General features: G+C 39.5%; 1 pseudogene; it reads left to right on the top strand.

Annotated features, from left to right (window-relative positions):
* The first annotated feature begins 1013 nt into the window (after window positions 1-1013).
* The window catches only part of LOC137216973 (centrin-2 pseudogene), a 39200-nt pseudogene continuing 12999 nt past the window's right edge, over window positions 1014-27214 (top strand).

The raw sequence follows: 27214 nt of genomic DNA, 5'->3' as shown, positions 1-27214 counted from the left end.
ACCTAGGCCTCCTACATTTCACCCTCCTAGGGTTCATTATCAAATCACTGGCCCAAAAATTGATGTCTCTATTGCAATCAACTGGGGCACTGGAAGACAGATTGTCCTCAAAAGCCCTATGTGAATTCTTCAACATCAACTCCAATGCACCTGTATGTACTCCTCCTAGAATTGATGAAACTCAGGAATTTTTGGTAAACTGCTACATTATTCCCTTAAGCAGCAAGGGGAAACTAAAATTAATGGGATTGTTTAATACTGCCAGAAATACTGTTTATCCAACCAGAAATCTGATAAGATATTTGAAAGGATTTAATAACTATATGATCAGAAATTTGGCCAAATCAGAAGCTGATATTCAGAGCCTGATAGGAATTTTTTTTAAATGCTTTCTCTCCTTAGCTAAAATAAAACCATGTACCCAGAAGGAAAGATGCAAATTGGAGAAAAGGTAGTTGTAAGAACAGGTCAGCCTCTTTATCATTTAGGCTGCAATCCTAAAGTTTAAAGTTTACCTGCAGTTTTTTTCTTTGCCAATCCGCCAGACCTCACCTATTCCTCTCAAAATGCTTGAAAAGATCAGGACATTGGAAACAGAATCGTCCTGAGCTTAATCTATGCATTTGTTATACAGATTTTCTACCCGCATCTTCTCCAGCACCTAAGAGCCATTCTTTGAAATGCAAACTTTAAGAAGAAGTTTCCCATCAAAAGAAAAAAAAAAGAAAAAGGGGTATTTTGCAATTGGGCTAATGAAAAATCTTGCAAATCTTCTCCACAGATGTTAGTAACTGTAAGTTATCTGTTTGCATCTGTCTGTGTATATATATATATATATATATATATATACACACACACATATATGTATATATATTAAATGTGTGGTGTTTTCCTACCTCTTGACGGTATTGCCAAAATTAATTTGTAAGAGAGCTCTATTTAGTTGGTTTGAAGGCAAGCACTTGCAAGGATGGGGCATTAACAGAAACTAACCCAAATGCTTTTCTTTTTTTTTTTTTAAATGATTTAAAGAAAATATTTATTTATTTGGCTGTGCTGGGTCTTAGTTGCAGTTTGCAGGACCTTCATTGCTACGTGTAGGATCTTCGTTGCGGCATGCAGGATCTTTAGCTGTGGCTTGTGGGATCTTAGTTGCAGCGTGTGGGATCTAGTTCCTGGCCAGGGATAGAACCTGGGCCCTCTGCATTAGGAGCACGGAGTCTTAGCCACTGGACCAGCAGGAAAGTACCCCAGATGCTTTTCAAGTTCAAGTAATCTGGGATAATCTTCAGTAAATAAAGGTAGTTTAAGTTCATTGGTTTAGTTAAGACATGTCTTTAAAGTTATCAACACCGAATATAAGGCAGATAACCAACTTTTATTCTACCTGGTCTTACTACTCAAATAAGTCCATGTTATCTCTGTTATGGGATTTGTCAAGAAAAATAACTTAGAACGATGGCTGATTTTTGTCCAATGTCTCATGAAGTTTTGGTGGGCAATCTAAACATAGTTGTTGGGAGTGTTACCCGAAAAACTGGGTTCATTTCTTGGTGGGTGTCGAGCCAAAGACATAACCAAGACAAAGAGCAGGAAAAGGAAGGATTTATTACTTGCAGCAAGTAAGGAGACCCCCAAGGATCTTTCCCAAAGCAGAATCTCCCCGAACACCAAAGTTGGGGAAGTTTGAAGCTAAGGGTATACGCATATTCATGAAGGGGCTTGAGCAGAGGAGGATTCAGCATAGAGTTGGGGCAAAGGTCAACAGAGTCCAAGCTTTGTTGATTGAAGTCACGAGGGTCAGAAAAGGTCAACTCCTTATTTCATCCTCCACCTGAGTGGGGGCCTTAGTTTCCACAGAACTCAAAGATATGTATCAGATTGTTATGTATATCCCTTGAGAGGGAATTAGGACTCTGTTTTATCTCTGAACTATTGTTTCTTGACTGATTTTCCTTTGTTCCTGCATTCCCTTACTTCCCTTAAGATCATTAATTACTGAGACCTGTTCAAGGACAACCATTGTGGCCAGGCTTAGATAACTAAATGCTTAGGCCAGAAATGTTTCTTTTATGTCAAGAAAGCCATGCCTGGTTCTCTTTCTCCAGGGACCCCCTACCATAAGTGCTTACATCTTATCCACTGAAAAAAAATTTGCACAATCTAAAAGTTGAGAATTATGTTTTATTCTGTGGACTTTCTAAGGACTTAAGCCCAGAAGACAGCCTCTCAGTACTGAGAGACTGCTCCGAAGAGGTAAGGGAGCAACCAGGATACATAGGAATTTTTGCAACAAAAACCAGGTAGTTGAAACATCAAAAGATGACTGTTAATTAAGGAAAACCATACATCCCCAGTTAACGAATTTAGCGCTTTTCTATTTATGGGAAGATGCAAGAGTCTGGGCTCTTTGAAATCATTCCTTTGGTATACACCTTAACTATCTAGGGCTAGTATCTTGTTTTTCTCCATCCTGAGTCCTCTGAGGGCACACGGTCCAAGTGGCTGCAGTGGCTGATGGCTGGATGGCCTCAACATTCTTTCTTTACTGATAAGGCAGTAACAAAGTAAACTTTGTTTACTGATACGACATTCTTTGTCCACAACCTGGATCAATATTTCTGGGGAAGTTGAAATTCAGTTATGTAAGATCACTGAACAAGCCCTGTGGCTTAAAATGGGGTCCTTCAATGGGGTCTTTCTTTGGTTTGGGTCTTGAGGATGTGGGTAAAAGATGTTGTCCGCCATCTCAGCAAACAAAGGATGTTGCGGCCATCAAGCCATCAGCCACTGCCACCACCCCTAAAGGTGAGCCTGGGGGAACTCAGGATGGAGACCAACAGGATGCCTGCTGCCAAGCCCTCAGCCACTGCAGCCACCCCCAACAGTGTACCCTGAGGGGACTCAGGATGGGAAAGCACAGGATACTGGCCCCAGATAGCTGAGGCACATAGCAAAGGAAGGATTTCAGTGAGCCCAGACTCTTGCATCTTCCCATACGTAGAAAAGCTCTAAAGTCATTAACTTGGAATGTGTGATTTTCTTTAATTAACAGTCATCTTTTAATGTCCTGACTACCTGGTTTTTGTCGCAAAACTCCCATATCTCCTGGCTCCCCCTTACCTCTTCAGAGCAGTCCGTCAGAGCTATCTAAGAGGCTACCTCTAGGGCTTGAAGTCCTCAGAAAGTCCACCAAATAAAATATAATTCTCAACTTTTAGCTTGTGCATTTTGTTTTTCAGTCAATAGGGACTCCAAAGTGTACTCCTAGGAAATTATCCTGCTTATCGTTATCATAATGTTTTCCCTCGTATTGTATCCTCTCAAAAGCTTTAAATGCATGTTCACAGCCACTAACCACCAGGCAAATGATCTCCCTAAGACAGGACTGTCAAAAAGGGAATGAAGAAAATGACAGATTTAAGGATTATGAACCTGGAACCGTGACCTGTGACTGTCACGGGGATTAAACAAAAAGTCATGACCTATGGATACCACACCAAGGATCAGCAAAGCTGTGGGAACTACAGAGCAGTAGCTGAGAGTGATGCTAATGCCTTAAATTTTTATCACATCTCTCCGTTAGGGTGAGTTTGATCAGAAGGGAATTGTTGAAAAGAAATAACAAGCCCAAAATGGAATCATTTGCCCCCAGGGATAACAACAAACCCAGACTTACTTGCAGTTTCAACCACTTCCAGGAATGTGACCTTTAAGTAGGCAATCTGAAATTTCTTGATCAACACTAGTGAGGTAGGTAATCTGCACGATAAAGACCCCTGCTGTTCCCTTCCCCCCCCCCAGAAGAAGATGGCCTGGCCTGAAACCATTCTTTCTTTGCTTTTGCCAATGCCTTCTTGCCCCACCCGCCTCTACCTATAAAAACCTTCCATTTTGTACAACCCTTCACAATACCCTTCTGTTTACTAGATGGGATGCTGCCAGATTCATGAATCATTGAGCACAGTCAATTAGATCTTCAAATTTACTCAGTTGAATTTTGTTTTTTAACAGAACTTAGATGAAGCCTTTCTTCCTGGAACCCCCTCTCTAAAAATATTGTTTTTTATCTAGTCTTTCCGGAGGTGAACCTGAACTTGACTAGCATGGCAAAGGATCCTCCCCAAGGTATGGACTATAGATACGAGTGCCAGGTAAATTATATGGCTATAAGAAAGTCACTTAAAAAAAAGAAAGTCACTTATAAAACTCTTGTGCCTCAGTATTTCCCTATCCATAGAATAAGTACCTACTTTACTCTCAGAGATAATGTGAGAACATTTCACTTGAAAAGAAAGTTACCATCCAAGTCTAAGATCTGAAATAAGAGAGAAGGTAAAGAACACCAAGTGCATGTTAACCTTCCTGGTGTTTATGATTTAAATGTCTTTATTTATTTATTTTTAATATTTATTTATTTGGTTGCACTGGGTCTTAGTTGTGGCAAGCGGGCTCCCTAGTTGCGGCTTGCAGGCTCCCTACTTGTGGCATGCGAACTCTTAGTTGTGGCATGCATGTGGGATCTAGTTCCCGGATCAGGAGCACGGAGTCTTAACCACTGCGCCACCAGGGAAGTCCCTAAATGTCTTTTTTTTTGAACTGAGAGTTGGCAACCCTTTTTTATGTCTTTGAAAGTCTGACCTGGAACACAGAAAAGGAAATTGGTTTTCTTTTTGAAGATCTCTAAGGAAGATTGTCCTACAGTCTATCAGGCTGTTGTAACATCTAGCCTATAATTTAGCATGGTAAGACATGATACATTACAATGTAGATTGATATAACTAGTTTGGAAAGCAATTTACAATATTTATCAACTAACCTCAAAAATGTTCATGGCCTTGTTAGTGCAAGTTCATGTGCCCGACACACAGTGAGGCCAAACAAACTGAAACGTCAGAGTTTGGAGCAGAGAAAGGTTTATTGCAGGGCCATACAAGGAGACAGGTGGCTCATGCCCTAAAATGCCCTGAGCTCCTCAAAGAGTTTCAGCAAAGCATTTTTAAAAGCCAGGTGAGGGAATTCCCTGATGGTCCAGAGGTTAGAACTCTGAGCTCTCACTGCTGAGGGCCTGGGTTCGATCCCTGGTCAGGGAACTAAGATCCCACAAGCTGCACTGCGCAACCAAATAAAGAAAAAAAGCCGGGGGTGGGTGGGTGGGTGGGGGCATCACAGGGTATGTGATCAGATGGTGCACAGTCCTCTGACTGGCTGATGGTGAGGGAACAGGTGGTGTCACAGGGGTTCACGTTATCAGTCCTTAGGCTCCAGGAGGCCTGGGGCGATGTGCTCATGGTCATCAAGTAGTTAACATCTTCCATTTGGTGGGGGGTTTTCACATCTGCAAAACAACTCAGGAAATTTGCATCAACTACTATTATCTAGGTACTTCAGAGAGGAGCTAAAGCAGAAGGTATGAGGGAAAGCCTGTGGGAAGGCCCCATAGGGTCCTGCTCGGTTATAGCCTTTCAGGCTGTAATTCCTTTTCTGGGAATTTATCCTAAGTACACACTAGGTTTTCTACAAAGAGATGTTCCTAAAAGTGTGATTTACCCCAGTGAATAAATGGAAACTACCTAATTGCCCAACAACCAAAATAGTGGACTGGATATATTAAATTGATTAATGACTCAGTGTTATATTCCCATAAAGCTATTAAAAATTGTTTTACAGAACACATGTGATAACGTTGGGAGATATTTTCATTAAAAAAGAGAACAGGTACAGCAACATGGATGGACTAGAGGTTGTCATACTGAGTGAATTAAGTCAGACACAGAAAGACAAATATATGATATTGCTTATATGTGGAATCTTAAAAGAAAATGGTACAAATGAACTTATTTACAAAACAGAAGTAGAGTCATGGATGTAGAAAACAAACTTATGGTTACCAGGGGATGAGGGGGGGAGGGATAAATTGGAAGACTGGGATTGACATATACACACTACTATATATAAAATATATAACTAATAAGAACCTGTTGAATAGCACAGGGAACTCTTCTCAATACACTGTAATGACCCATATGGGAAAAGAATCTAAAAAAGAGTGGATGTATGTGTATGTATAACTGATTCACTTTTGCCGTACCCCTGAAGCTAACACAACATTGTAAATCAGCTATACTCCCATAAAAATTTAAAAACAAACAAACAAAAAACCAAAGCTGTTAAAAAAAGAGAGAGAGAGAGAGAGAGCGAACAGGATATGAAACTTTGTTCATTGCATGACTATAATAGCATAAGAAAAGAAATTAAGCAAAATCCTATAAAATGGTATAATCAAAGCTGCTTACCCATGGCTAGGACTCTGTGCTTCCACTGCAGGGGGCATGGGTTCAATCCCTGGTCGGGGAAATAAGATTTTGCCGTCTGTGTGGCGCAGCCAAAAAAAAAAAAAAAAAAAACAACAGCTGCTTGCCCAGAAATTCCACTTCTAAGAGATGATCCTAGGGAAATGATGATTGGCTATAATGAAATTAATCACCACGCAAAAAAAGTAGAAACAACTTTAATGGTTTTTTAGTAAAAAATTGGAAACAACTCAAATGTCCAACAACTCAAACATAAAGGATTAGTGAAGTCAACTATGGTATAAATATACAATAGAAAAATGAGCAGCCAATAAAATGATGTAGAAACATGTCTATTGACTTGACAACATGTTTACAATATATTAAGTGAAAAAAATGCAGGTTAAAAACGTGCATACATTAAAACATCCTTTAAAAGAATAGGAAGAGATAAAAATGTTTATATGCATGAATGTAAGTCTGTAAGGATCGTCTCCCCAAAGGCGGCTGGTTATCTTTGAGTGGTGGGATTAGAGGGTGATGTTTCGAAAATTTTGCTTATATGTATTTTTTATATTCCTGTAGTAAATCTGTAATCACAGTGGTTGTACTTCTGGCACCAGCTACTGGAGTCTGTGGCCGACTTGATCTTGTCAGATAAGCATTGAAGAAAGTGCACAGATGTGTCAGGTGGTGACCAGAAATCACAAGAGAATAGGACATGCTCTTTGTGAAATCAAAAAGCAGCAATGCATTTGGTTTTTGTTTTGTTTTGTTTTTTTAATTTTTGAATTTTATTTTATTATTTTTTATACAGCAAGTTCTTATTAGTTATCCATTTTATACATATTAGTGTATATACGTCAATCCCAATCTCCCAATTCATCACACCACCATCAATGCATTTGTTAATTGTGTATGACAGAAAGAGGATAGAAGAGCGTGCAATACATACATAGGTGGCAGCCTTTCAAATTTACTCAAGATTACTCAACTAGGTTAAAAATGTAGCTTATTTCTCTTAAGTCTGCTCTGATTTACCTGACAAGCTCCCTTCCTCTAGGTAGAAGAAGCAGGGAGGGAGGAATAAGATCAAGTCCAATTTGTTAACCTCAGTTCAATCCCATAATTTATAATGCCTTTGTAGGTAAACAGTCTCTACTTGGATGACTCAGTTAAGTGCTCAACGGTAAGAGTTCCGCCCCTCCCTCTGATCCTCTCCTAGAAGGCATCTGGGTGTGTGAGGGAGGGATGTGGTTTCCTTGACCTCAAAATGGCAAAGGGCAGATGTTAATCCTGCCAGAGAAAAGTAGGATCCAGACCCTGAGCGCCTCTTCCTGTCCTCTGCTTGCCCAGCAACCCAGCTAACATACCTCCTGCCCTAGTACTTCAGCCTGGAACAAGGAGATCAGGACAATTGTTCCCTGTGATCTCCCTCCCAGGCTCCTCTCCCCCCTTGTTTTTCCCCTACAAGTGAGTCCAGAAGGATTGGGGGAATGCTTTTCCCCTCTCTTCTTTACAGCCTGGGGTGGGGGGGCCTTCCTTCTATTCTGCACACACAGCCTATGCATTAAAAAGGAAGCTTTGTTATTTAGAAATCCCTTTCTTCAGAAAGCCTGGGTTTTATGTACATTGTCTTACTAAAAAGAGGTCAAGAAAATCAGCTTTGAAATTCAAAGCTGATGAATGGCCTCTCGGTTCTGGGCAGCACCTGTCTGTCCTTTCTTTCCTGGGACAATAAGCTTGATGACTCTGTCAGAAGGCTACCAGGGAATAGGATTTAAAGGGGGGAATCAAAATGCATTGGTTTAATTCTTATCAAATGTGTTCCCTAGAGAGGTGAAATTAGATGAACTAAAGTGATGAGATTCATTTTCTTGGATGTCTTGCGAGATCCATCTCTTATCTTCATAGAGACAAAGTATAATTTTAAAAAAAAATTTTTAAGGTTTTTAAAAAACATAAACGAAACTCTGATGAAAATATGGTGTGAATACTTGTCACAGGTTTTATGCATTAATGGGGGAGCCAGCAGGATGGTAAATCTGGTACAAAAGAGAATTCAGGAGACAGAGATTTATATGTTCAAAACGGAATATAATGCTGAAATAAGTTTGCTAAATTAGAAGTAAAACAGGGCAATAAAACCATAATCTTTGGGGCTATCACTTTTGCACAGAAATCTTTTGCATCTCTACTGGACAAAAATCTACAAGTTAACTGTCTGAGCCTTAATCAAGCCACAGAGCATTCCCATGGAGAACTGAATCCTTGGGTGGGCTTGTTAGATAAAGGGCCTTAAATAAAGCTTCAGTCCCACATTGAAAGGACAAGCAGTCATCCTTTTGCCTTGTTTCCAAATGTTAGGTAATTTTTTCTTAACATAGTCAAACACTACATACACCCTATCCACCTTAACAGACACGAACCCAGTCTGGTGACAGCTGCTGGAACAAAGAGCCATGAATGAATTTATAAAGAGCGTACAGAAATAAAGGATAGGCATTTAAAGCAAGTCTGGGTTTCTGCTTTAGAGACACAAATGAATAGGTATCTTTAAAAACATAGAATTGTGATGTTGCTCCAAACTTACAGTTTTACAGATATTTTATTACAAATTACCCTTTCTGTTTTTAGATTCATATCTAGATAGATTTAATTAGGCCTAAATGATTCCATTAATAGCAGATTAATCGGGTTAAATGAAACCATAAGGGCATGTGATAATTTTCAGTCATCTTGCATTATGTAGGTCACCACAGCCCATGAAATGGATGCTAGTCTATTAGGTTACTGAAGTGACAAACATTATTTCATGGATAAGGCATATTCAGAGTTGGCTTAACTTTAAGGAATTTAGCCCAGTTCACATTTAACCCACTCTCCAACTGACAGTAGTTTCCAAAACAGTTTTGATTTTTAAAAAGCTCATAACAGCTCATTTGTAATACCATCCTCCTTATTCAGATGGTTTTTGAAGTATCCTCTTGGTTAAAGAGAAATAAAAGAAAACGAATATTATAAAAGAACAAAGCCTGCTCTGAGTAGCAGTTTCCCCATGGAATTTCATTTTCCGAGAGTAAGATCATCTGATTAAAAAGCTCAAATTCTCTGAAACTTTCTATTGAAGTCTATGGTATGTAACATGAGCACATTTCCATAGTAAGGTTATTCAGTTGTGGAAAATACAAGAACTCACATAAACATTTTCCTTTAAAAGTTGAAGAAATCTAAGACACTGCATGTTGGTGCAGAAATGAGAAATCTAAAGGTGTTGCTCACTGACTGTTTGGCTGTGTTTTTTTATTTTTGTTTGTTTGTTTTCCTGCAAGGAAGCAAAAACAAGCATTTGAGAAAGAAGTATGACCAAAACTAAGAAATTTAAGTAACTGTCACAGAAACATGGGAACATAGATTCTGCTGGCTAACCCAAACAGATAATCAATCATGTTCCTGACAGTGTGGAATGCAGATTCGCCTGCTGTTTGCAGAGACTTTAGCATTCAGGCTGAGAGCTTTCTTGAATACTGGAGCCTGGAGTGGTTTGAGAAATTCTAAGTCAGTGATTCCAAAATCTACAGATTTCTTAGACCAGTAAACTTTCAAAATAATATTGAAAGCTAACATGGTGTTAACTTCTTATTTTGCCAAATAATAATACTGGGAGAAAAAACCTTACTATTTATCATTGCCATCATTTCATAAAAGATGGGGCTTCACAGACAATTTTTTTTTCACAGACTTTTTTTTTTTAACATCTTTATTGGGGTATAATTGCTTTACAATGGTGTGTTAGTTTCTGCTTTATAACAAAGTGAATCAGTTATACATATACATATGTTCCCATATGTCTTCCTTCTTGCGTCTCCCTCCCTCCCACCCTCCCTATCCCACCCCTCCAGGCTGTCACAAAGCACCGAGCCAATATCCCTGCGCCATGCGGCTGCTTCCCACTAGCTGTCTACCTTACTACGTTTGTTAGTGTGTATATGTCCATGACTCTCTCTCGCCCTGTCACAGCTCACCCTTCCCCCTCCCCATATCCTCAAGTCCGTTCTCCAGTAGGTCTGCATCTTTATTCCTTTCACAGACTTTTTTTGAAGCTAGTTCATAATTGGATTTACCAGTGGATTTGGGGTCAAGATATCTTTAGGTAAATTCTTTCTCATACCTTTCATTAGTGACTAAGAGACACATTGAAGTACCTGTCATCCATGAATGATCAAAATGAATCCTACTCAAAATGATCAAAATGAGACAGGTGAATGTGACAGGATTAGACTTTAGCTCCAGATAGGGGCTTGGTTCTTGAGAATTTTTCTTTAGGATCCTCTTGTCTTAAGGAGGATTTTTTCAAAAGGTGAGTAGATAGGAGATTTGAACATTGACCAAATTCTGACTGGGACATGTATTCAGCTTTCTTCTGCCTTACCTGACATTCATTCATTTGTTCATTTAAGAAATGGGAAATTTTATTTGAGCCAAATTTGTTTGAGGATTATAACCTAGGAAGAGCATCTCAGAAAGCTCTGAGAACTGTTCTCCCTAACTGACCTTTAAACAAGAATCAAATCAATTCATTGAATGCCTATTACTAAGTGTTGGGCTAAGCTCTGGGGCAAAACTTCTTAAACTTAAGTCTTCATAATTATAGCCTGAGAACCTATCAAAAGAGCAGATATCTAGGTTTTTGTGTCATAGGTTCTGAATGACGTCAGAGATGGCAGCGTTGGAATCTCAGTTTTTAACAAACACAATGTAATTCTGATGCACATAGTCCATGGACCCCCATCTTGAGAAACATTGTTCTAGGAGCTGTAGAGAAGCAACACATCCAGTTTCAGTAATGGCACACTAGCTAATTCAGATCAGCCTTCTTGCTGAACATAATTTATTAAACATATTTTTTTAAGCATCAGAAAGCTAAGAAAATACTGATAAATTACTGGGATGAGATCCAGAAGGGAATAGAAATTCAGAGGGATGAGGCTGCCTAATTTTAAACTTCTTTCCCTTAGGGTCATGAACTGATTTTGAAGAGACAATTGAGAGGGTGAGCTGTCTTTGTAACAATCTCATGGGACTAGGGGGACAAAAGTTGGATCAGGACCTGCCAAGGTGGAGATCTGGTAAAACGTTCCCCATCATACACACACACCCCTAGAAGTAAGGGTGAATTGGAAGTGGCTTGCTTACAGAATCTCAAATCTTGAATTAAGGCAAACCTGGAAAAAGCAAATGAACATCCTCTCTAGAGGAAGACACATCAACCTGGGTATCAAATTATTTCTACAACTAATTTGTACACAATCAAAGATAACTAAGCCTTAATAGGAGACAGAAAACCATGAGCAAGAACCACTAGGAAAAATAAACAACAAAACAGACACAAAGGGATTACACTGGGTAAATCGAAATGAACATTGACTATGTGGAACAATTATTATAATGTCCTGTGGGGATAGATAGATGGATAGATATTTAAAATGCTTGACAATAATACCATAAAGGTTTGGGAGGGGGTTAAGTGGAGGTAAATGTTCTAAATTTCTTACATTTAGAGGAGAGGAAAGATACCAATTAACATTAGATAAGTAAAGGTACATGCTGCAATTCTAGGATAACTACCAAAAGAATAGAAGAAGAGTACATGATTTCTAAACTAAAAGATTTTTTGAAATGAATGATAAAAATGATTAATCCAAAAGAAGGCAAGGGAAAAATGAAAAAGGAACACAGAGCAGAAGGGAAAAGAGACGTATGTAATAAGACAGTAGATTTAAACAAAAATATATCAGTAATTACATTGAATATAAGTGAACTCAACTTTCTTTTTTTTTTTTTTACTTATATCTATTCATTTTCAGATTCCTTTCCCGTATCAGTTATTACAGAGTATTGAGTAGAGTTCCCTGTGCTATACAGCAGGTCCTTGTTGATTATGTATCTTATGTATAGTAATGTGTATATGTTAATCCCAACCCCCTAATTTATCCCTCCCCCCACCTTTCCCCCTTGTTAGTCATAAGTTTGTTTTCTAAGTTTGTGAGTCTGATTCTGTTTTGTAAATAAGTTCATTTGTATCACTTTTTTAGATTCCACATATAAGTGATATCATATGATATTTGTCTTTGTCTGATTTATTCAATTTTCCAGTGAAAAAACAAAGATCGTGAGATGGAAAACAAACAAAACCCAACTATCTGTTGTTTAAAGAGATACATTTAAAACATAAGAGTAGGACTTCCCTGGTGGTCCAGTGGTTAAGAATCCGCCTTCCAAGGCAGGGGATGCAGGTTCGATTCCTGGTTGGGGAACTAAGAGAGCCTCTAGTAGAGAGCCCACGTGCTGCAACTACTGAGCCTGCACGCTCTGGAGCCTGCGCACCACAAGGAAGAGCCCGCTATGCCGCAACGAAGATCCCGCGTGCTGCAACTAAGACCTGACACAGCCAAATAAATAAATAAATACATGAGAATTTAAAAAGATAGAAAGAAAAGAAATGACATTTACCCCACAATTGTTAACTAAAAGAAAGCTGATATAGCTATATTAATCTCTCTACATCCCATTTCAGGTATGATCATGGAGAATAATGGACAAAGACAAAGTCCAGAGAGGACCAGGTACAGAGCATTCCTCCCAGAGAGCAGATCCAAGTCCTGACACGAGAACTTCCTTCACTCTGGGGGAGGGAATCTGCACTTCTTGTCCAACATGGTTCATTTTTGCTATGCACCAGTGACTGCTAAGTGCTTTCCTTTCTTCTCTTTTCCAAATGGGAGTTTTCACTGTAGATATCCTGTTTCTGCTTCACATTACATACTGAAAGTTGAGTAGTGTAGTGGTGGGGGAGTAACGTTCTGTTATTATACAGATAGCTGGAGCTAGACTTGATGGAGAGGATTGCCCATTACCCAGAGATATTAGACTTTATTTTGTACTCAGTAAATGGATCGTACTGTGGATTATCTCCTGAGGGGAGGGATGAATGTAGTTTAGTCTTGGAAATAAGGGTGCGCGTGGATATTTAGACAGCCAGGGGTTTAGAAATGTCAGTTTGCTAATTGTTCCTGGTGTCCATTTTCCCTTTCTGCACTTCAGTAAAGGAGCCTCTCTGAGTGTGAGCTTACCACACAACTGCCCAGCAAGATGCTACATTTCCGATCTCCCTCAAAGGTAGGTGTGGTTGTGTGACCAAGTTTGGGCCAATGCAATATGAGCAGAAGCTATGTGTATTACCTCCATAAAGATGAAGCTGCTTGCCATGAATTTTTTTCCCCACCAATTGGGAAATGGCGATGATTGGAACAATCGTTTCAGTGCTAAGAGGGATGCTGAGAGTGGCAGAGCTGCCCACCAGCTTAGGTTCCTGTATGTCATGGAACAGAGCTGCCCTGCAGGCCCTGGACTGGTATATAAGAAAGAAACTCCTATCATATATAAGCTATTGCACTTTGGGGTTTCTTTGCTACAGCAACTTTGCCTGTACTCTAACTAATACAGAGATGTGTTATAGAGTAAGAAAGGTGAGTTGGAAAGGTAGGAGTGAGGAGGAAGCAATTGTTTTAAGCCTTAATAGCAAGCTCAGGGGCTTCCCTGGTGGCGCAGTAGTTAAGAGTCCGCCTGCCGATGCAGGGGACATGGGTTCGTGTCCCGGTCCGGGAAGATCCCACATGCCGTGGAGCAGCTGGGCCCGTGAGCCATGGCCGCTGAGCCTGCGCGTCCAGAGCCTGTGCTCCGCAACGGGAGAGGCCACAACGGTGAGAGGCCCGCTTACCACAAAAAAAAAATTAGCAAGCTCAGGCGTCAGGATTGGAGGGGCTTGGAAAGGTCTCTCTCCCTGCAGAAAGACCAGGCAGATGGTGGTGCTGCTGCTGGTGATGGGGAAGCTGAAGAAAGGACTTCAGCTACCTCATGTGATGTTTATAATTCTATATCTCCAGGTGGACCTTTCCCAAGAATTCCATGCCCATGCTTCCAAGGGCTGGCCAGAATTTCCCTCTGGAGGTCAAACAGCCTCCTCAAACTCAACATTTCAAAGCTAAGCCTTCTTCCCCAGAGAGCCTTTTCTTCCTCTTGTGTTTCCTATTCTAGTTAAGAACTGCACCTTTTGTGGGGGAGGAATAAAGTGGGAGATTGAGATTGACATATACACACTACTATATATAAAATAGATAACTAATAAAGACTTACTGTATAGCACAGGGAACTCTACTCAATACTCTGTAATGGCCTATATGGGAAAAGAATCTAAAAAAGAGTGGATATATGTATATGTGTAACAGATTCACTTTGCCGTACACCTGAAACTAACACAACATTTTAAATCAACTATACTCCAATAAAAATTTTTAAAAATACATCCTGTGATAAACCATAATGGAAAAGAATATGAAGAAGAATGTACATATATGTATAATTGAATCACTTTGCTGTACAGCAGAAATTAACACAAAATTGTAAATCAACTATACTTAAATCAAATAAATTAAAAAAAAAAGAACTGCACCTTTCAACATCACCCTTCACATGGCTGTCCTCACTAGAAACTAGGGTTACCCTTGATTCTTTCGTCACCACACCCAGTTTCTCATAAAGATCTGCTACTTCCTTCTTTGCATTCGTTTCTCTGTGCCAGTGCCTTGTTTCGGGTCTCCATGATCTCTTACCTCAAATGTTGCAGTATCCTTTCTAACTGACCGCTGTGATTTCAATTTCTCCCACGCTTCACATTCCTCTCAGGGCTGTTTTCCAAAACACACACCTGGCCATGTCACTTCACCTAATGTTTATATACTTTCTTCCCATTTCTTATAAGGCAAGGAGCCCAGACTCAGTACAAATCTGGTCTCCTTTGGGCTTCCCTGGTGGCGCAGTGGTTGGGAGTCCGCCTGCTGATGCAGGGGACATGGGTTCGTGCACCGGTCCGGGAAGATCCCACATGCCATGGAGCGGCTGGGCCCGTGAGCCATGGCCGCTGAGCCTGCGTGTCCGGAGCCTGTGCTCCGCAACGGGAGAGGCCACAACAGTGAGAGGCCCGCGTACCGCAAAACAAACAAACAAAAAAAATCTGGTCTCCTTTGAACTCCTATCAAGCCCCTCAGTGTGCTCTGTGCCCTGAGCACACTGGGCATTAGCAATGTCCTCTGTGCCTGGAATGTCCTAGTCCTCTCTTCACAGACTCCTACTCAGCCTTTGAAGCCCAGCTTAAATATGACTTATTAGAAAATTTTCCCAGAATTCTCTAGCTTAGTTGCTTAGTTATTCCCACCTCAATATTTGATAAGTGAATGAACTAATTAAAGATAGAATACTAAGAACTAAATCCCAAAGAACACACCCAGCAAAAAGGCAGAAAATTTCAGAAGTATAGAATGTTACTAATTCTATACATATAGTAAAGGGAACTTATAGATTTTATTTTATTTTTTTTAATTAATTTTTATTGTAGTATACTTGATTTACAATGTTGTGTTAGTTTCTGATGTACAGCAAAGTGAATCAGTTATACATATACATATATCCACTCTTTTTTTAGATTCTTTTCCCATATGGGTCATTACAGTGTATTGAGAAGAGTTCCCTGTGCTATACAGTAGGTTCTTATTAGTTATCTATTTTATATATAGTAGTGTATATATGTCAGTTCCAATCTCCCAATTCATCCCTCCACCCCTCCCCACCCCCCGCTGGGAACTTATAGATTTTAAAGCTCATCTAAATGTGTTTATAGATGAGGTTCAGAGAAGTTAAATGACTTTCTCAGGATCAGATAGCAGAAGTGGGAGTAAGACGTGTGTTTTCTGGTTCAGTTTCTGGTGCTGTTTTCCTACATTTTGCCGTGAAAATCCTAGAGAATAATTTTAATAGAAGGGTTTGTCTGGAAGGTTAAGTTTAAAAGTTTCAGCCTGCAGATGTTTCGGCCTGAGGTTGTACTTCAAGTCATATATGGAATGATCAAAATATCACTGTAACCTTGTCACAGAGCTGATTATCTAAGTTGTGAGTCACTTTCCAAGAGGAACAGGTAGAGATATTGGGTATGTACCAATGTGCCCGTTGAAAGCCAGAGAGCATTCAGTCCAGGGGCTCTACATGGTTTTTTTGATCCAGGGGCCCTTTCAATCTGCCTTCTCAGAATAATGTTTCTGAATGCATAAAACTTCATACATAGGAATACAAAGGAAGCCAACTACATTGAAAATGTGATTATCAAAGTATTAAATATTATAAATGTGTGATAGATGTACTTCTTTATTTAATCTATTAAATAACGAGATCTAGCAGCAGTCTAATAACTACCCATGATTTTGAAGTGGCAATGAGTGTAAATGATATTTCAAGGCATCTGGGACAACTGTCATGTGATAGGAAAATATTTGTGATTTCCATTGGTGACAAGTCACAGGTCCTTCTAACACAACTGTGCTTTGATACTTATATTTGCAGTTGAAGGAAACATTTAACTTTTGTTAGAGATCACTGAAAGTGAAAAGGAAATGTTTTTTTCTTTGAAGTTCACTGATCTACTAAACCCCAGGTTGAGAATGCCTAGGTTAATACACTCTCTTCATTTTAAAGGTGAGGAATCTTTTATGTGAAATATGTATGATGAGTTCAAATAAAGTTAATTAAAAAAAAACATTGATGGAGTCTATGCAGTTGGCCTCTCTCTACTCAGCACATATCCCTCAGGGAGCTTGGGCTTTTAAAAGCAGACTTGGAAAAGGGAGGTTGCTTTTAAACCATCTCTGCCTTCTGCTGGGTGTTCCTGGCATCTTAGTTCCCCGATCAGGGCCCTCAGCAGTGAAAGCGCAGAGTCCTAACCACTGGACCGCCAGGGAATCCCCTAATTTGACTTTTAAAATAATAGGCATTCTGGAGTAAGGCTCTAAAATATTTTTAAACCTAATAATTAACTAAATATGGCAAAAATTTTACTGAATTCACGTCTCTACCATTGATTTATGGTGCCTCCTTTATCATGTATTAGATTATCAAATGTATTGTACTAGTATCTACTTTTGTTTTTTTAATAAATGTATTTATTTTATTTTACTTATTTTTGGCTGCGTTGGGTCTTCGTTGCTGAGCGCCGGCTTTCTCTAGTTGCGGTGAGCAGGGGCTACTCTTTGTTGCGGTGCGCGGGTTTCTCATTGCGGTGGCTTCTCTTGTTGCGGAGCACGGGCTTTAGGCGCGCGGGCTTCAGTAGTTGTGGCTCGCGGGCTCTAGAGCGCAGGTTCAGTAATTGTGGCGCACGGGCTTAGTTGCTCCGCGGCATGTGGGATCTTCCCGGACCAGGGCTCGAACCCGTGTCCCCTGCACTGGCAGGCGGATTCTTAACCACTGCGCCACCAGGGAAGCCCTCAATGACTTGTTTTTATAGCAAAAAACAGAAAAACAAAAAACCCCAGAAAATTCCAAGATAACATGTTGTTTTCACTTATCATGTCTGTTTAGTCTCCTTTAATCTGGAAGATTTCGTGAGTCTTCTCTTTATTTCGTAACACTGACATTTTTAAAAGAGTGCAGGTCAGTTGTTTTGTAGATTGTCCCTCACTTGCAGTTTGTCTGCTGTTCCTCATGATTAGGTTCAGATCATGCATTTGGGGCAAGAATCCCGCAGAAGTGATGCTGAGTTCTTCTCAGGGCATCCTACCAAGAGGCACTTCCTGTCAATTAGACCTGTTACTGAGAATGTTAATTTTGATTGTTGGGTTAAGCTAGCATCTGCCAGTAACTATAAAGTTACTGCTTTCCTCTTTGTAGTTAACAAATTTCTTCTGGAGAGATGCTTTGAGACTGTAACTATCCTGTTACTACTTCAAATTTCACCTACTGGTTTTAGCACACATTGATGATTCTTGTCTGAAGCGACTATTATTACTATAGTGGCCAAATGGTGATTTTTATATTGACATTTCCATCATTCCTTCTGCATTTATTATTTGACTTTCTACTGTAAGAAAAATCTTTCTCTTCTTATTTATTTACCTGTTTGTTTGTTCATTCAGTTAAGTGTGGACTCATGGATTCTTACTTTATTCAATAAATTATAACCCTTAATGTTATTATTTACTTTTATGCTCAAATTTTTCCGGAGTTAGCCAGAAGGAGTTCTTCAAGCTGGCTTCTGTGAACTTTTAACATGCCCCCATCATTTCTTGAGCTCTTCTTTATTTTTTAGCACAAGATAATCTAGGTTCAGTTTGTATTTTCCTTGCTCCACTCATTTCTCCAAGGATCCCTGGTTCCTTTTAGTGGAGAATGTTATTTGGGAACTATCATCTGGGTCCTGGGTATGTTCATTGTTCCTGGGGTGTCATTACTTCTAGACCCTCTCATCAGACAGAGCTGGGAAATAGATGTATATATGTAGTGAATACATATACATAGTCACACATATCTATATCCATTTCCATATCAAGCTATCTATGTATCTATCTATGTACCTATCTATCTATCCATCTGACTGATACCTCTAGTTCCATTCCAACACAGCCGTGTTCAATCTACTCCTTCCTTTTTCCATAATTGTGACTACCTTCTCCAAAACAGGAAAACCTGGATCCCATTATACAGAATATATTTACTTATTGGCCTAATCCTAGAATGTGTAGAAAGTAGTTTCAGAATTGTGAACTTTTGCCTATCCAAAAAAAAGCTTTCTTACTAGAGAGTTCAATATTTGTTTAGAGTTCTTTTTCTCTTTAGCCTGAGGGCATGTGGTACAAATTTTGTGTATCAAAGTTACTTGGATTAATACTCCCTCCCCAATGTTATGTTATTTATTTGAAAAAAGCCGTAGTTCATTTGTTTCTGTTTGTATTCAATTTTTTATATAAATTTATTTATTTATTTAATTTATTTTTGGCTGCATTGGGTCTTCCTTGCTGTGTGCCGGCTTTCTCTAGTTGCAGCGAGCCGGGACTACTCTTTGTTGTGGTGCGCAGGCTTCTCATTGCGGTGGCTTCTCTTGTTGCAGAGCATGGGCTCTAGGCATGCGGGCTTCAGTAGCTGTGGCTCATGGGCTTAGTTGCTCAGCGGCACATGGGATCTTCCCGGACCAGGGCTTGAACCCGTGTCCCCTGCATTGACAGGCGGATTCTTAACCACTGCGCAACCAGGGAAGTCCCCTGTATTCAATTTTAAGGTCCCCTTCAATTGTTACTTTAAGCAACTAACTTCTGAGGTAGTTTATCAGACAGCAATGGATAGCCCAGACACCATGGCATTATATCACAAGGCACATGATGTCAGTTTGTCCCATTAACAGTGATGAAAAGTTGTATCATTTGGTTAAAGTCTTGTCTACCAGATTGTTTCATTAATAAGTAATCTGTGGGGTGCCTCATCTTCTTTCTTTAGTAACTGTTGCTACATGGATTTAAGACCACCGTAACAATAGCAGTCAAGGGACCCTACTTCAGAGTTACATTTTTCTCTGTGGAAATACCTGCCTTAATGCCATTGGAATACAGACAGAAGGTGAGCTCCAGTGACTGATTACCCAGCGAGTGGGTGCCACAGCTGGCATAAAAAGGTGGAAATCCAGCTGTGATGAAAACATTCAATTCTATTTGTAGTTCAACAGAGTCTGTGCTTAAAACAGAATGCTACAAACTGTGTGTAGGTTTGCCAACTGGTGATTCTGATCCCAAATTATGAGATTTGGAGAAAGAAAAAAAGCAAAGAGCAGTCTTTTTATTTTAAGCTTTTCACATGGAGTTAGGATCGGGTGTCTGCTGAGAAAGAAGTCTATTAAGGACACTGCTTCTCTCTTTGACAGCAATGCAATTGTTTCCTAGTTAGGATGAACATCCCACTATATAAAACTAGTCAGGTCTATGTTGCCTTCTTGGTTCCATATCTCTTAATTTCTGCTTTTAAATATACTATTTAATCATATTCAAGCAATTAAGTCATGGTCCTCTTATATTCCAAACTTACAAATGTTCATGGCTATATCCCTCATGCCTAGGTTAGCAAATAGGGCCTGAGTGTGTACACACATGAATAGATGAATACATGAGGATTCCCATTCCTTCATTCATTCCTCACAGATTTATATCATACCCACTCTCCTGTTATGTGCCAGGAATTCTCCTAGGCATTGAGCCACTGAGATTAATAAACCACAGCCCCTGCTTCAAGGGCTCACAGGCTAGATGGAAAGAGAGAAACATAAACAACGAATTATAAATCCTGGGGGGAGAGGCAGGCACTGATATAAATGTGCACTGGGTTTGTTGTTGTTGTTGTATTTATAAGGCAGTGTCAAATTATTCACAATTTAGGCACATCAGAATAGTATTCATAGGGAAGGGCAAAAAAAGCACAGCATCTCAGTTAGCAGCCGAAAGAACCTAGCATAGTTAGAACTGTACAGTCTCAGTGTCATCACCATCATCATCTTTTTTTTTTTTTTTTTTTTTGTGGTACGCGGGCCTCTCACTGTTGTGGCCTCTCCCACTGCGGAGCGCAGGCTCCAGACGCACAGGCTCAGCGGCCATGGCTCACGGGCCCAGCCGCTTTGCGGCATGTGGGATCTTACCGGACCGGTGCATGAACCCGCGTCCCCTGCTTCAGCAGGCGGACTCTCAACCACTGCGCCACCAGGGAAGCCCCATCATCATTTTTTAAAAGTAGTACTTGAATTAGCTGACAAGTACCTAGGATTACCAGTGTTGCTAAACTGGGGTGAAAAAAAGCCTCCTGCAGTTAACCTGAGTTAAAATTATAAAATACTTTAATGAGATTTTTGTTAGTATAAACTGTAGTTTTAACAATGAAGACAATCAAAGAAAGAAAAATATTTTTATTATTATTATTTTGGCCACACCACGTGGCATGTGAGATCTTAGTTCCCTACCAGGGATCCAACCGCACCCCCTGCAGTGGAAGTGCACAGTCTTAACCACTGGACCGCCAGGGGAGTCCAAGAAAAATATTTTTAAATCATGTATAATTCCACCCATAGGTAAGCATCTTTGTTTATATCCTTCCTATTTTTCTAGAACATATATACTTAAAAATATATGAAAATAGGACTGATCTATATTTTCTTTTGTGACCTACTTTTTTCTCATTTAACAATACTTTGTGATTATCTTTCTACATCATCAAATATTCTCCTAGGATATCAAATTAAAGGGTAGCACTATATGGAAAGAGAGAATGTTGAAATAAAATTACTGACTAAGCTACAAAGCTAGGTACAGATGCAACCGTTAGTGTTATCATTTTTACCAGGCAATTCTACTGGACCAAAAATATATATAATTCATTCCCAACTTATCCATCTCTTCTGCAAGTTAACATTGTAAATATGTAACTTCATAGAGTCTGGACCCTAATCAATAGTAATTAATAAGTTAAAGTTTCATTTCTCTAGAGCTACACTGTCCAATACGGTAGCCACTAACCACACATGTCTACTGAGCACCTGACAGGCTAGTGTGATAGACTAAGGAACTGAAGTTTTAGTTTTTTTAAATTTTACTCAATTTTAATTTAAATGTAAAACTGAAGCAGTGTAAAATATTTTTCCATTAAATTCAACTTTATTGTTTCCATAGGACTACATTTCACTTTAACTGATGCATCTCATGGATATTGCTGTACTGTATTTCAAGAGTTGTCTCCAGTATTACACGTAAACTCATCTCTCTAGTAAGTGTCAATGGGTTGAATCAATTCAAATTATTTTTTATATGCATTAATATAACACTGAAATGTGTTTATTTGAACATCTTATGCAATCAGCACCGTTTACAGTGATACCTTTGTCAATCATAATTGGTAACTAAATTGAAATACTTCTTATGCTTTAAATGATAATATAATTAATCTATTTTTTTAATAAAAAATAAGTATGGGCTAATTTTTAAACTTAAAACAAAGGCATAGGGCTTCCCTGGTGGTGCAGTGGTTGAGAGTCCGCCTGCCTATGCAGGGGACACGGGTTCGTGCCCCGGTCCGGGAAGATCCCACATGCCGCGGAGCGGCTAGGCCCGTGAGCTATGGCCGCTGAGTCTGCGCGTCTGGAGCCTGTGCTCTGCAACGGGAGAGGCCCGCGTACTGCTAAAAAACAAAAACAAACAAACAAAAACAAAGGCATACTACTGAGGCAGAATTGAGTGGAGATGTGGATATTAGCACTATATCAGAAGAGGCAAAAAAACAGATTGGAAGAAAGCATGTTGTAAATTTCATGTAATTTGAAAAATTTAAAAGCTGTTGTGTAAAAATTGTTTAAAGATAGTAAAGTGGATAATATTAAGGGACATTTTCAGTAAGTACAGAGTGAGTTTAATTAAAACAGTCCAAAAAAAGAAGTCAATATAATTAGTTGCCAGCATTCAAAATGAATGTCCAGTGAAAATTGCTTAAAAAAATGATAACAGCCTCTGAACTTGTAACTTTGGTCAGCTTTTTTTGTTTTTAATGTTGGCCATCTTTATAATGAGTTACATTCTTGCACATAATAGAAAACTGTTTTAGATGGTGATAGTAAAAGAAATTATTTCTGTTATGGAAATTCTGTTTTAAAAATGTAAAAGAGCAAGAGGGAGGAGATATGGGGATATATGTATATGTATAACTGATTCACTTTGTTATAAAGCAGAAACTAACACACCATTGTAAAGCAATTATACTCCAATAAAGATGTAAAAATAAATAAATAAATAAAAAATAAAAAAAATAAAAATGTAAAGGAAAGACTAAAAATGATATTTTAGAAAAAAAAAGATCTTCAATTAAACTGCAAAATAATTGCCTGTAGATTACAAGACCTTTCTAACAGTAACCAAGATTAATTGATTCAAAAATTGGAAAAATTGCAAGTACTTTTCTTTAGTTGTAGATGATTCATGTGATACAAGACACTGTCTAATTAATACTTTTGGTATGTTTTGTCTCAAAGTACTCCCATATTTGCAAAAAAAAAAAAAGCCAATTCATAGCCTAAAAAACTATGGCATAGATATTTTTGAATCTTTTATATCTGTCAAAGAAGAAATTCAGTTAGATATGAAAAAAATATATCATAACGGATGGTGCTCCAGCTGTTAGGTCAAAATTCTGGATCTGTTGGAATTTTAAAAACAAGAGACTGATGTTTTTCTGGTGACTTCATATCACTGTATGATACACACTGAAAATATTTGTGCCCAGTTCTCTGAAACAGACTCTATGAAAAGCGTCACGGATACAGTTGTTAAAACTGTTCAGCATATACATGCAAATGCTATGACTCATCACCAGTTTATGGAAATGTTGAAAGAAGTAGAAAATAAAGTTAATGATCTTGTATTCATTGCCAATGCTCCTTGGTTGAGCCACAAAGAGTTTTACTGTGCTGTTAACTCCAAATCAAGATTTTCTTGAAACAGAAGTAATGCTTGGGCTTACCTGGTGGCGCAGTGGTTGAGAGTCTGCCTGCCGATGCAGGGGACACTGGTTCGTGCCCCGGTCCGGGAAGATCCCACATGCTGCAGAGCGGCTGGGCCCGTGAGCCATGGCCGCTGGGCCTGCGTGTCCGGAGTCTGTGCTCCGCAACGGGCGAGGCCACAACAGTGAGAGGCCCGCGTATCGCAAAAAAAAAACCAAAAAACAAAACAAAACAAAACAAAAAAGTAATGCTTGCCAAATATTCACTAATTAAAAAAAAAAGTCAATGTGTCTTACATGTTTTCTCACGGATCTCACACTACATATGAACAAGATAAATTTGAAAGTCCAAGAAGAAGCTTGTGATTTAGCTAGACAGGTCTAAGAATTTATGTTAAAGTTGAAATTTTTCAGTGATTCAAAGCAATAATAGTGATTTTATACATTTTTCTATCATGAATCAATGTATAGAAGATTTTAATAGTATTATGTAAATTGACTGTAAATACTGGAAGAAAAATTTGAAGAATGCCTCATTTACATTTTGAAGTACATTTCTACATTGAGAAGTAGAATTGCTTCTCAAATCGCACAGTACCCCTGTGGATTTAACGTCAAGAATACTAAGTTGACACAAATAAGTGCATTTGCTTAACTTGGACAGATGTGGTTTTGAAATTGACATGCTTTAACTTTAAGGTCAAATCAATTCTTCGAAAAAAATAAACTAGTTTTATCAGTGTGGATGCAAATATTAAAGGAAAATGATTTTTGGTACTCTTTTTTCTTACATATTGAAAGGATAATATTTTAGATATACTGAGTAAAATAATATGCATTATTAACATCAATTTCTCTAGTTTCTTTTTAACTTCTTTTTTTAATATGGCTACTAGAAAATTTAAAACTGCATATGTGGCTCCGTTGGACAGCACTGCTTTGCATCAGGTAACATAGTCATACTTATTTGACATCCTCCAGTACAACGCTGAAAGAGTACAGAATAGTCTTTTTATTATTTGATAAGTAAATTTATTCCCAAATTTTGGATAATTTTTCTTAATATTATTGGCTCATGAAAGACCATGATATGTCTGAGACTTGTAGTAACTCAGCAGGTTTTGAGCCTGTGTCTTTGGAAGAATAATAGCAGTTGAGTCAGAAAAGGAAGTCTAAGGCCAAGCTATGAGAAGTCTTTAAGCATTTGATCTTTATTCTGCTGGCAATTGACAGCCATTGAAGAGTTTTAGAAAGGGTTTTTTTTTCATCATTAGATTCGTATTCTGGAAAGGTAACTATTGAAGCCTGTGGGACATGAATCGCAGGAAGCCAGTTATTACTATACAGAATAGAAAGAATAAAGACCCAAGTTTAGGTAATTGGAAATAAGGGGTGGGGGAAATGATGAGATGGATTTAAGAAAGATTTGGAGATTGGTGGAGTGTGGGAAGTGAAGGTAAAGAGTAAAGGATGAGTCCGAAGTTTTTGATGTGGTCAGCTCAGTGAACAGTGATGCTACAGACTATCACTATGTACTAACATGTAAATATCTCAAGATTGAGATTACTTGAGAAAGATCAAGCTGGGGAGGAAGGTCAAGTGTTCAGTTTGGTCATTTGACTTTGACTCTCTAGGGGGTGAACATAACCAATAGACAGGTCCAAAGCTCAGGGGAAAAGGTGGGAGCTAGGAGTGGAGATTTAGGAATCTTCTGCATATAGGTGGCTAGAATTGTGGGAGTAGAGAAGATCACCTGGATGAAGAAATTCTCTACCTTGGCTGCACCTTATGATCACTTGGAGGGATTGAAAAACCCCAATGCCCAGGCCATCCTACCAGCAAATCAAATCAGGGGTGGGACCCAGGCATGATGTTTTTTTAAAGTTCCCAGGTGATTCTGTTCCCAGTGAAAGGTTGTTGTCTCATCACAGAAAGAATTCAGAAACGAGACAGGGAGGTCAGTAAAATAAGTAAAGTGAGGATTCATTTAAGCGACTGTATGCTCCGGAGATGAGAGCGGGCAGTTTCAGGTGAATAGCTGCCTTGAGTTTCTTTGGCAAGCTGGTTATGTGGGGTGTACAAATGAAGGGGCAGAATATTCATTGGGGAGGGAGGGGTTGGAAGTCGTATTCTCTGATTTTCACCCCACCACCACCTTCCCGAGAGGAGGAGGGATTTTGTCCTTATTTAGCTTTTTTTTTTTTTTAAACAAGAGGTTCATAGGGTGTTTTATTTTTGTGTTTCAATTTTTTTTTAACATCTTTATTAGGGTATAATTGCTTTACAATGATGTGTTAGTTTCTGCTTTATAACAAAGTGAATCAGTTATACATATACATATGTTCCCATATCTCTTCCCTCTTGCGTCTCCCTCCCTCCCACCCTCCCTATCCCACCCCTCCAGGCGGTCACAAAGCACCCAGCCGATATCCCTATCGGCTCGGTGCTTATTTAGCTTTGATTGGAAGTGTCATGGCTTTGGTGCATGATGGGTACTTATCTGCAAGGCTAATTTTTTTTTTTTTTTTTTTTTTTTTTTGTGGTACGCGGGCCTCTCACTGCTGTGGCCTCTCCCGTTGCGGAGCACAGGCTCCGGATGCGCAGGCTCACTGGCCATGGCTCACGGGCCCAGCCGCTCCGTGGTATGTGGGATCCTCTCGGACCGGGGCTCGAACCCGTGCCCTCTGTATTGGCAGGCAGACTCCCAACCACTGCGCCACCAGGGAAGCCCTGCAAGGCTAATTTTATTGTAATGAGAGCATAATGAGCAAAAGGTTACATCCAGATACTGGAGGTTCCCGCCTTTTCCCACCTTTCTTTCTCTGCCTTCAGAACAATTATCACCCCAAAATGTGTGGTTTCCTGTCAGTCTGGAGGTCCTGCTTTTCTTTGTCTGTCCATGGGCCACCCGCTATTTACAAGATGCGTGGTTTCCTGCCATCTGGCCATGCCCCCCTTTTTCTGCTCATATCTAGCTACCTGCCTGCTGTAACAATTCTAATATGCAGCCAGGTTTGAGAACCACTGGTACAGGGTAAGAAAAAAAGACATGCCAATGATAGAATCCTGCAGAAACTCAACATTTAGAGAGATAACAGAGAGCAGGGCAAAGAAGCAGTGGGAACCCAAAGATAGTGATGTCATGGAAGCCACGGGAAAAGGAGGTTTCAACAATATGAAATAAGTTCAAAGAATAAAAGAACCGAGAAAAGGTGAAAAAAGATTGCCAAGGGCTTCCCTGGTGGTGCAGTGGTTGAGAGTCCGCCTGTCGATGCAGGGGACGCAGGTTCGTGCCCCGGTCCGGGAAGATCCCACATGCTGCGGAGCGGTTGGGCCCGTGAGCCATGGCCGCTGAGCCTGTGCGTCCGGAGCCTGAGCGTCCGGAGCCTGTGCTCCGCAGCGGGAGAGGAGGCCCGTGTACCGCAAAAAAAAAAAAAAAAAAAAAAATTGCCAAATAAGGTGAAAGCCCAATCATGTTGGGGGAAACACACACATACATACACACGTGTGTGTGTGTGTGTGTG

This window comes from Pseudorca crassidens, chromosome X, assembly GCF_039906515.1.
Source record: "Pseudorca crassidens isolate mPseCra1 chromosome X, mPseCra1.hap1, whole genome shotgun sequence".
NCBI lineage: Eukaryota > Metazoa > Chordata > Mammalia > Artiodactyla > Delphinidae > Pseudorca > Pseudorca crassidens.
The sequence above is the reverse complement of the archived record's forward strand: the minus strand, read 5'-3'. Positions and strand labels throughout refer to the sequence as shown.